Source organism: Capsicum annuum, chromosome 9 (assembly GCF_002878395.1).
Source record: "Capsicum annuum cultivar UCD-10X-F1 chromosome 9, UCD10Xv1.1, whole genome shotgun sequence".
Lineage (NCBI taxonomy): Eukaryota > Viridiplantae > Streptophyta > Magnoliopsida > Solanales > Solanaceae > Capsicum > Capsicum annuum.
In genome coordinates this window covers 52,776,984-52,788,698 of record NC_061119.1, presented here as the reverse complement: position 1 = coordinate 52,788,698, position 11,715 = coordinate 52,776,984, and the positions used below count along the sequence as shown (strand labels likewise).

Genomic DNA, 11,715 nt, shown 5'->3' with positions numbered 1-11,715 from the left:
CAACATCGAGCGAACCCTAGGATGGAGGCATTCTTGCCAGTAAGAGGTTTGACCCTTAGTAGAAATCCCTGAGTTACAAAACTACGTAGCCAACGTAGGATAAGTCATTCTCCTTCTATACTAGGGTTGACATAATCATATATATATTTCATAAGTTTTACTGCCAGATTAGGGTTGACACAACATTGTTAGTATCCCGTGGCAAGGTGCTAACACCCTTCTAACTGGGGTCTCAGGTTGGACCCCAAATCAGTCTATAATTGGGGTATGCCAGTTAGATAAACACTCCCACAGTTATAGTTTTAGTCTCAGTAATCAGTGAAGAACTCAGTCAGTTCTACCAAACCATGCCTATCAATTATCAGTTATTCAGCCATCAGAATTCAGTACTCAGTCTCAGTATATTCTCAGATACATGATGTATACCTATATGCGTAGTATTACATGTTCAGTATGTTCAGTAGTTACAATTTTGCATGTACTCTCATCCACTTACTTTATGATGGTCATTCAGTTAGTCATCATCTCATGCACAGAAAAAATCTGTTAAGTATAGAAATTCTGAGTAAGCGGTTCCTATTATTACTCTTGGAAGGTTGTTAAGGCACCAAGAGTATCCACTAACTTGCGGTTATCCGGACAATTTGAAAATAAATTTTTGACTAACTTTAAAAAGATAAATTATTTTTTGAAAGGAAAACGATTAAGGAAAAGTGTCTTCAAGATTTTTGCAAAACAAATTCTGACAACTTAGGAGGAATTTTAACTAGGTCTAAGAAAACTAAGAACAATTAGCATATAAAGGGGAAAGAGGGAGATTAAAGGACTTAGACCATTATTCCCAAATCATAAACCATGTCCTATGCTAATTTGGGCTTTTGACATATCTCCACCTGTCCTAATCTAAATACTTGGGCTTTTGGCCTATAACCTGTCCTAAGCTAGTTTTCAAACCTTTAAGACCCAAAATTCGCTTCACCTGTATTAAATTACAACTTTGACTTTGAGGTCCAAATGAATGAATAAATAAATGACTAAATGAATAAATAAAAATAAGGCAATAATAAAAATCAAAACTTTTCAAATCTCTTAGTAACCTCATCAATGGGTTTTCACCCATTTTCTTTCTTGTTCCATCTTCTTGCACCCGCACGCCATATAATCGACTTTGAGTTTAAAACTTCGAACTTGAATAAAACAGATGGGCCTCATTGACCCATATGAATGCAAGAGGAAAGGAGTCCATTTGGACTCCAAAATAGATTCATGCAAAAGAAAAGATAAAAGAAAATCAATTAATATGCATTCAAAAATTCTACATTTAATAGATAAATGATGAGATGACAAAAAAGCATTCTCAGGCATAAAGAAATAGTAAGCTATGATATCAAAGCAAACCAAATTATCCAATGAAAAAAACATTAACCCATCTCCTAAACAATTATACAAAAATTGAATCTAACACAATATAATTAACTAGCCCTTGAAAAGAAGACATGAATCCAGAAGCGTAGTTGCTTAAAATTTGGACTAACAGATTAACACATATTTGCTCCAAATATTATGATGAAGTCTAAGACATATTTTCATCAAACAAAGAAAAAAAAAAGAATGAGCAAGAGATGAGGAAATAGCACTTCAAATATGAAATACAAGACATACTAATGCAACAACACTTTTAATGCAAAGTGGATCAATCAATATATCTATAACTTAGAAAAGAAAAAAAAATTACTATAGCATGTGAATAACAGTGGGATGTCTAAATGAATAAAAAATACTTTAAAATGTAAACCAATAAGCGTAGTGAAGTAAATAACATATATTAAACATATATGAGAGATAATATTCAAAAACAAGATAGGACAAATAGTAAAAGATTAATTCTAAGAAAAAGTGTCCAATTCTGGAAACTCCTATTTTAGTTCTACACCATTTCAACCAATATTATAAACCTAACAACTTTTCAATCTAAACAAGAAAAAATCAAAGACAATTTTGACCATGAAAATGAGTAACTCACTACTTCAAATTGAGAAATAATTTCACAGACCCTTAACAATAGTAACCATTCTTTTTTGACATAACGGAAACATGTTTGCACACTACAAGAAAACATATCCATCAATAACCAATTTAAACAAAGCATGAGCATGCATTTTTAAAAAAGATCAAAACTCTACCCATAATAATTAAAAAATAAAGCCAAAAGGCAAAACAATCAATATTAACTATTCTTTTCAACATAAAGGAAACAACTTTACATGCTAAAAATAAACATATACGCCAACGATGAATTTAAATAAAGCATGAATACATATTTTAAGCAAAGGTCAAAACGTTACCCATAATAATCAAAGAATAAAGCCAAAAGGGGAAACAATTAACATTAACTATTTTTTTCAACATAAAGGAAACAAGTTTACATGCTATAAACAAACATATAAGCCAACAATGAATTTAAACAAAGCATGAGTACATATTTTAAACAAAGATTAAAACTTTACCCATAATAATCAAAGAATAAAATAAAAATATGTTCAACTATTGCTAGCTCATTTTTTGTACCATGAATATGAAAATAGCCATAATATCGATATCATAATATCCTATGGCCTTCAAGGCCGTCTACAATAAATAATCCCACCAAATAAAATTACAACTACTAACTTCGAAGAAGAAAACAATAATAAAATTAAAAAAAATTACAACTACGAACTATGAAGAAGAAAACGATAATAAAACTAAAAAATTACAACTACGAACTACGAAGAAGAAAAAAATGATAAAAAGGAGGAAAAGTGTTTATCTTTTTTGGGGTAGAAAAAAAAAGATGAAGAAGAAAATTATAACTAGGAACTACGAAGAAGAAAAAGATTAAAAAAACAATAAAAAGGGAGAAAAGTGTGTTTACCTTTTTTGGGGTAGCAAAATGGAACTACAAGTTTTCTTTGGAGTCTTTATCGCCACTGAAAAGCGTTCAACTCGAGAACTTCAATTAGCCCGTGAATTTCACGAAAAAGAATTTTTTTTAAAAAAAAACTTCTTTGCTCAAAGCTATTTTTTTCAAACCTTGAGACTTATCTTTATACTAAAATAGTGGTACTATTTATAGGAAAGGATGGGGATTTCATTCTTTTCATACACCAATGTGGGAGAAAAGTATTTATAGATGGAGATTCAATTATTTTCACCCACCAATGTGGGAGAAAGAATTTAGAGGTATTTTTGAAATTTTAAAATTGAAGATAAGGTGAGGTGGAAGATAAGATGGGGAAAAATTGTACAATGTAGTATAATTTTTGAATTTTAAAATTGAAAAAAAGGACTTTGGGGGAGGGGGGGGGGAATTGTACAATCTAGTACAAATTTTGAATTTTAAATTTGAATTTTGGGATTTGAAGTTATTTTTGGTGGGAATTGGGTAGAAGTTATGAGAGTTTTTGGGAATTTTGGGGTACCAACAACCGTAAAAAACTGACTTTGAAATTGTAATGGAAAACTCAAGTATTTGCAGGGTCAGTAGTGGGGAATGGAAGAGGAGGAAACCCACTGGCCCAAACTCGGTGCATTTCTGTCATTTTTTGTCTTAGTCTCTCATTTTTCTGACTCTTTGTTTGATATTTGATGTCACTCTCTATATCCTTGTTTGACACAACTAACTCTTCCTTGGATTTAGTGTGATGTGGAGGACTAGCCAGAATGCCACAAACCAACTACCTTAAACTAACTGAACAAGAGATAACAATTGTGTTAGAGTTCAACACTTTTTCAAAACCTCTTTTTTCTTTTTGAAAAGATCACCGAATCCCAGAAGGGCATCTACGAATCTCACCCCCGAGAGGGAAGAATCAGTTGTGCATAGTTCATGAAGTTTGGCCAGAAAATGACCAATCAAACTCTCTTTCTTTTTCTTTTTTTTTTTTTTGAAACTTTAAGAAGAAAAGAAAATAACAAATTTTCAAAAGAATTGAAAAATATCTTTTTAAATTTTTTTAAGCTTTACGATTTCTATACAAAATAAAACCTATGATTACCAAAGAAAAATTATTTTTGGGTTTTCGATTTGCATTTCATATGAAAATGAAACTTGAAACTTGAAACTATTAAAAAAAAATCTTTTTGTAGTTTTCTTTTAAAGGTGTATATGAAACACCTGCTCTAAATAAAGAGTGAAGAAAACCTTTTTTGAATTTTTTTAAATAAGATTACCGAACCATGAAGGGCTGCCTACGTATCTCACTCTCGAAAGAGGAGAATCCGGTATGCGTAGTTTATCCAGATTGGAAAATTAAGAATTAAATAACTAACCGAACCCTGACTTGAGAGACACGACCACAAACAGACGATGCAAAATGTCAATAAAATTATTTTTGAGTTTTTAATTTGACACTTAACATAAAAATGACACCAACAAATATGATAGGAAAATCTTTTTGCCATTTTCGTTATATGAAATGTACAAAATTTCTACCATTTTTTTTTTGAATTTTTCATTTATAAAAAGCTCACGTTGAAAAGAATCTTTTTAAAATATTCGAGTTATGAATGCATGCTAAAGGAACAAAAGGAAAATCTTTTTGAAATTTTAATTTTTGAGAAAATACGTGCAAAAGGAAAAAAAATCTTTTTGAATTTTTTATTGTAGAATAAAAAAAGTCATAAAGAACTCCTAAAAACTACAAGACTTTTTTCTTTTTTTCTCTCTTTTGTTTTTTGGAACTTTACCTTGCCTAAATATTTTTTCCTTAATTCTAGCACATGCTTACCCAAATCAGTCCGTCCAAATGACCCTGTTACCCTCAAAGGTGCAGCAATTAGGATGTAGGGATGCTTAAAGGTGAGTTTCCTACAAAGGACCAGGCGGGTCTCTCCAAGTCTCAGTATGATGCAGATAAACATGACCTAAAGGCTGACCTAGGTTGGCATCCACTAACAAGGCTGTTCAAGGGAGAGTGGTCAATGGTGGCTGCGAGAGCTTTCCACCACTTCATACCAGCTGATGCCTCCCCCTTCTAAGATAAGGGTGACTTAATGAATGATTGTGTATACAACATGTACTACGAGACTTATTGTGAAAAAATGACTTGGGATAATGCATATGATGCCAGATATAAAACGGTAACACATAAGAGAAAAACTGTGAATTCGTAGTACGTAGGCACGCAATAATGTTAAAACAATACCACAAACAAGGCGTCTATACACCCATAGTGTCAAACTGAACTGATATAACTCAAAAAATGAAGCTCAAATTCTAAAAATCTCCAGCAGAGTCGTCAGCACTGTCACACCCTTTTTTTGTCAAAATAAATTAATTTTAAGTTTGAAAAAAGTTTTAATTATTAAAGTGACTACAAATGAAAATTTGTTTTGAAAAGAATCTTTTACATTTAAACTCAAAGTCTCCACTTGAAATAAATTTAGTGTGCCAAGTCACCTTTGAAAATCCTTTTTCAAAATGATTTTTGACTCTTTAAAACTGATTCGCGAATACAAATTTCGATTAAGAAATTTTGTTGACCGAGTGAAAGGTGTTAGGCATCCCTCGGTCCAGTGATTCGACCACGATCGCTTCGTGAAGTACATCGGCTAGTATGACACTATGAAATGCATAAACCACATGAAATCCACAATAAAAAATAAACAAACAAACAAAAAATATAGTGTCCAGTCCAATTATAAGTCCAAAATAAAAAAGTAATGAAATGAATCTACACTAACCTATACTAATCCTAAACTATGCTCTACCCGATACCTCGATCCTTGATCACGAACATACTTCGCTTATATGATACTTCGGGGCATTTTCCGATGAATAAGTACAATATGACCTCGGGGCATTCCCCAGCTAATGAATACATTTTGATGAAATGCAGTAAAAGTACATAAATCACTCAACACAGACATTTACACATTCGATGATATACAATCCTACGAGTTGCCTACACCAAGACCTAAGATTTCCCTATCGATTCTCGGTCTAAAACATGATACTATCGAGTTTGACAAAATTAACATCCATTTCAAATCCAAGAACAATCAATGAATCAAAGCACAACAGTCAATAATATTAACTCTTTTTATGATTTTTTAATTTTCGCCCAAAATTCAACTCAAGGTTCTACCGTAACAATTCACAATAACTATTTTTAACAATCCACAACCATTATCAATGAAATCAAATGACAAATCAAAATCACTGAATATTCATATCATGCTTCACGCAAATTAGTCACATATAATGAAATTAAAATGAGAAGATATAGAATTAAAACTCCAATCAAGCTTTTATTGTGCAAGTTATGCGATTGAAAGACGGAGCCAAACCCGAAGACCTCGAATTGAACCTCAATACGAATCCTACATCACAACTATGAATCAACTTAACCATGAAACAAAATAGTTAAAATAAATAAGATTCAAACAAAATTTGTGGACTGTCAATGGTAATTTTGCTACTGGAAAAAGCAACAAACATCAGTTTTAGAAGTGTTTTCTGATTAGGCGGTTTTCGATCAAAGTTGTGGTTGTTTTTTGAAGGAACTTTGTGGAAATAAACACGTAAAGGTTGGGTTTGGGTTATTTGGTTGCTGATTCTAGTGTTATTTGGTGGGTTTTCAAGGACGGTTTGATCGTAACTAGGGCGGCGGTGATTGATCTATTTTTATTCTCAACGGTTTTAGGTGATAAACTCACCGTAAAATGGAATAACTATGAATTTCCCCCTTCTCCATTCAACCCTCGACTCTTCTCTCTCTCAAAACTCTCTGTTTTTTTCTCTATCTCCCTCAGTTATTCTTTATTTCTGCTCTCTGTACATGGAGTATGTCAGCTGTGTGTTCGTGAATTGATTTTCCAGTGAACTCCTCTGCAGAGGAAAAAAATGATTCAAAAGAGCCTTTCAAGTTTCCAATAAAGAAAAGGGGACAAGTGGGTCCCACAAATTTATTTAAAAAACTAAGTCTTTTTTAACAACTGGGATAGTTGTTGGACAACTACATTAGTTGTCTGAACAACTTCGCACAGTTGTTGAACAACTTGTGGCAGTTGTCGAACAACTACGCCTAGTTGTTCAACAACTTGCGTAGTTTTTGAACAACTTTGGTAGTTATTGAACAACTTCGCAAAGTTGTTGAACAACTACCAAAGTTGTTCTACAACTGGAACAAGTTGTTGGGACGAAAAAACTTTAAAAAGAAACTCAAAAAAAAGTTGTCCCTCCTACATAATTTAATAAACTTGAAGGACACCCACTTAATTGAATAACTTCTTTGTCCTTTTTAATCCAAAGTCCCTCTGTCGAGTGTATCTTAGTGAGTGTGCTGTGTGCTCACTGTGAGGTCAGTCCCTTGTAAATATTGGTGTATGGGTGTATGTATATCCGTTAAAGGGGAAGGCCCCCAAAAACGTGAAAAAGGGGCAGGGGTAGGGGTAGGGGTACATGGATATGGGCGTGGGGTGAGGTAGGTGAGATATTCATTTTTTACTGAATAAAGTGGTTAATTTTGTTGAGAGATTGTTATTTTGTTTTTTAGTGGAGGGATCATCACACGGAGTTAGGTACATGATATGGTGAGGATAAATGTGACAACATGAACATCTCAAGAACAAGCTAGGTATTGTTAACATATTCTCCACACCTAGATTGAAGGGGTGTTGATGTCACTTAATGTAAATAATGCTTAAAGGGTAGTTTAGTTATTTCACCTCTATTCGGTTGTTAAAGTAGTTGGTCAAGTTGTTAATTAGTCAAATCAATTAGTTAGCCAATTGAAATGAAGGTTAATTGTAATTACAGTATACAAGGTTACACTTCGGGGTGGTTTGATAGAGTGTATTGAAAAGTTAATGCATGCATTAGTTTAATGTGTATTAGTAGTACCTTGTTTGGTATATCTTTTTAACCTATGTATAACTAATGTTTGCATTAGTTATACTCTCTAATGTGTATTGAGATGTATATTACTAATACCTCAAAATCCATGGCATTAGTAATGCAATGGATCTAATGCATGCATTAACATGCTTAAAGACACTATTATCCCTCAAAAAAATTTTCGCATTTTTTTCAACATATATATTGAGGGTATTATGTAAAATAAAATTATTTTTTTAGAAATTATGTAATTCATGTTATTTTTAATACATCGAAGCAAACAGTGCATAAGAAAAATACAAGCATAACTAATGCAAGCATAACTAACACAAGTATTGTTAATACAAGCATTACTAATACACCAAGTTTTGCATTATTCTTATACACTCTACCAAATTGTTCATGTATTGAGAAGACAGATTGAATAACAATTTTCTGATCATTTCATCTCCTCTCCATCTCTTCATGTATTGAGAAAACAGATTGAATACCAATTTTCTGATCATTTCATCTCCTCTCCATCTCTCTTCTTCCCTCCTTCATCCTTCTTCAATCAAGAAATCTCTGCTTCTCATATGGATTCTGTATCAACTTCTGGGTGATAAAAATATTGGTTGTGAGAAGAGGATATTGATTGAGCAATCAATGGTGTAGAACTTTACTTGTAGAACTTTATTTGAATCACATTATAAATAAAGCAATCATGTCCAATATGAGATATGTAGTTTTAACTTTTACCTGTGATAGACCTCCTCAAAACCAGTTACTAGAGAAAACAAGATTCATGTCGAGCAATACTAATTTATCATAGTTATGTGAAAAATTAATGACAAACATTAAACGATAAATCATACCCGATCCCTCGCTTTGAGTATTCATTGTTCAATTTATATTGTGCCTTTGTACAAGTCAATAATATCATTTAGGATATTTGGGATGGTTAATGGCTTATGTTGGGATCGGATGAGCGCAGATGAGTTTTGGCATGTTTGGAACAATTTTGCAGCTGTAAATTTTCTGCTAACAGCTGGTGCGTCACGATAATGAAGAGAGCCGGGAGTTCAGATTAAGGAGGGTCAGTTGACCTCTGTGATAACAAGGTTCTGGCCGTGAAAGCGTAAGAGTTGACATGGTCAGCTCCTCTGGTGCAAAATCATGGACCAATATCGCATATGGGCCTTTCCTCTGTAGCAATAAGGTGGACCACTATCGTAAATGAGGACTTGTAGGTATAAATATCAAATTTCGCAAACCAGCATTGTTATTTCACCATTTTCCGATTGACTTACTATGCTATGGGAAAGAGAGAATTGGACTGATTGCCCAAACATATATGTCTTATTTTCTTGCACTGTTTGTGTAATGTATCGTTGCACTTCATATAGTTACTGAGTGATATGTAATGCAAGACCAAACAAGGTATCAGAATCATTAAAGTAAAATGTCATAAGTATCATCAACAGAATTTAATCATTAAAGTAAAATGTCATAAGTATCATCAACAGAATTTGAAAGTGACAACAAGAAACTAAGGTATTACAGGCTCATCAATAAAATTTGGAAATGACATAACAAGAAACTAAGGTATTACAAACCTAGTATCATCAACAAAATTTGGAAGTGACATCACAAGAAACTAAGGTTTTACAAGCCTAGTATCATCAACAAAATTTGGAAGTGACATAACAAGAAGCTAAGGTAATGCAAGCTAGTATTATCAACAAAAATTACAAAGAATAGAGGACACTCTACTAAAAATTAATGAAGGCAAAGAAAAGCAAAAGGAAGGTTCTGCATTAGCAGAAAAGAGTTAAGATGTTAAGAATGTATAATATGAAAAGTTAACATTTAGGAAGATCAGCTGGTGGAGGAGGTAACTTCTGCTTGGGACCTTTTCCATCATTTACCATCCAAACCATTTTCAAGCCCCAACTTGTGTGTACTTCAAGATGACAATGCATGAACCATACTCCTAAAAATTCATATACACGTCCGAAAATATCATGTCAAAATAGATATCTCATCAACATTAAATTCAAATATTAACAATGTAAGTTCATATCAAGCCTCATATGGTACTAATCACGTAAAAATTCTTGATTATCACTGTATATAACTTAAAATCTAATGTAATACCTGGATTATCTGCAAGGAAGCGAATGGCTGCCCAACCTCCAGAGGGAACACCAACAGTGTTCCTTTCAGCAGGATCAACAAGGTTGAAACTAGCAGGGTCTTTGCTAGAGTTATAATTTCCGAAGCCTCGACCAACCACGAAGAAATTGAAACCGTGAAGATGAAGTGGATGACTTTCGGCACCTATAATACTTGTGTCTTGCATAACTAATTCCACACTAGTATTAAAAGGTAGCATCACAACTTTTGTGCCTGTAGTAACAAAAATATTTCTTGGTGGAGTGCCTGTGTAATTGAATTTGAATGGTGGATTGGCTGGAAAATCAATGGTATAAACTCCTTTAGATTGGTTGAAATAGTGAGATTGAAGTAGTGCTATGTTTGGGTGAACAAAAGATACATTGTTAACAGAAGCTGCCAATTTAGTGTTATTGGTCCATGACATGTTTGGTTCTTAGGACATGGATTCAAACCTAATCCAACAGTGAAGAAAAAATGTTTATCAACTTATTTAGGAACATTGGCTGGAAATTTCGCGTTCGCTAAGCTTCGGATTTTCTTGACAAAACTTGTACCAAAGGAGGTGTCATTGAATATAGGGAGTTTTGGTTTCAACAAAGGAAATTTGTTGCTCTCATTGGTGTTGTTAGAGGGTTGATGATATTTTAAGATTCCAGTGGTGGTGGAATTATCAAAGGAAGAAGGGCCAGTGGCGTAAGGTGGAGCCGACATGAGGAAGGAGGCATTAGGATGAAAATGTTTGGTCTTCAAGAGGACATTTGTGGTTTGTCCTGGTGTTATGAGAATTGTGTCTGTTTTGAATGGCTTTACATAAACAGCATCAACTTCAACAACAGTAAGGTTATGATTTGCTATGCTGAAGAAAAGTTCATCATTTAGTGCAGCATTGACGCATTGACTAGTCTCAATAGATAAGTCTTCCTTGGTTTCACCTTCAATTTGAATGTATTCGCCATACATGTGAAAGTTAGTTTCTATTTTACATGAAAATATGTGACAATATCCTAATTATGCAATGGATGAGAGGATTAGACTCCCTTGTTTTGCTGAGTTTTACAAAAGTGTTTGTTCAATTCATGCATTGACGGAGTTAAAGATATTTATACAATCAGATCATTTATAAGGCAATTACAAGCAAGTTTCTATGATATACATTAATCGGTAACTTGATAAAATTGATAAGCAACCGACAGTAAGTCCAAATTATACTAAACGTATATAAGAACTTAACGAGCTGAGGGTCTACTGGAACCAGTTCCTCTACCTTCAGGATAGGTAAGGGCTGCATACACTTACTGCTCAGACTCCAGTTTGTTAAATTATACTGGGTATGTTGTTTTTGTATATAAAACTTGAAATCTTTTTTGAAATATTTACCTTTAGCAGAGCAATTGTACAAAAGTCCAGGAAGACCATTGATGGTATAAGCATCAGAAATATTTGGAGCTCCTCCTGTTAGAACGGCTTGACTAATTAGTTTTTCTGTATCTGCCTTCCACCATTCACCTAAAATCCAAATACATAAAATATATGACTGCTTAAAAGTTAATATTTGACAATAACTAATGCAAAGAGGACTTAGATTTCTCAGATGGTCATTCAACTAAGAGATATTATGTCAGAAAGTCACTTTCTTTGTTGAAAAAAATTGGAATCAAGGGAAAAATGACTTTATGAGA

The 11,715-nt window shown here is 33.2% G+C and overlaps 1 pseudogene; it reads right to left on the bottom strand.

The window, feature by feature from the left end:
- Window positions 1-9,375: 9,375 nt before the first annotated feature.
- On the bottom strand, window positions 9,376-11,660 carry LOC124885302 (annotated as a pseudogene).
- Window positions 11,661-11,715: the final 55 nt, after the last annotated feature.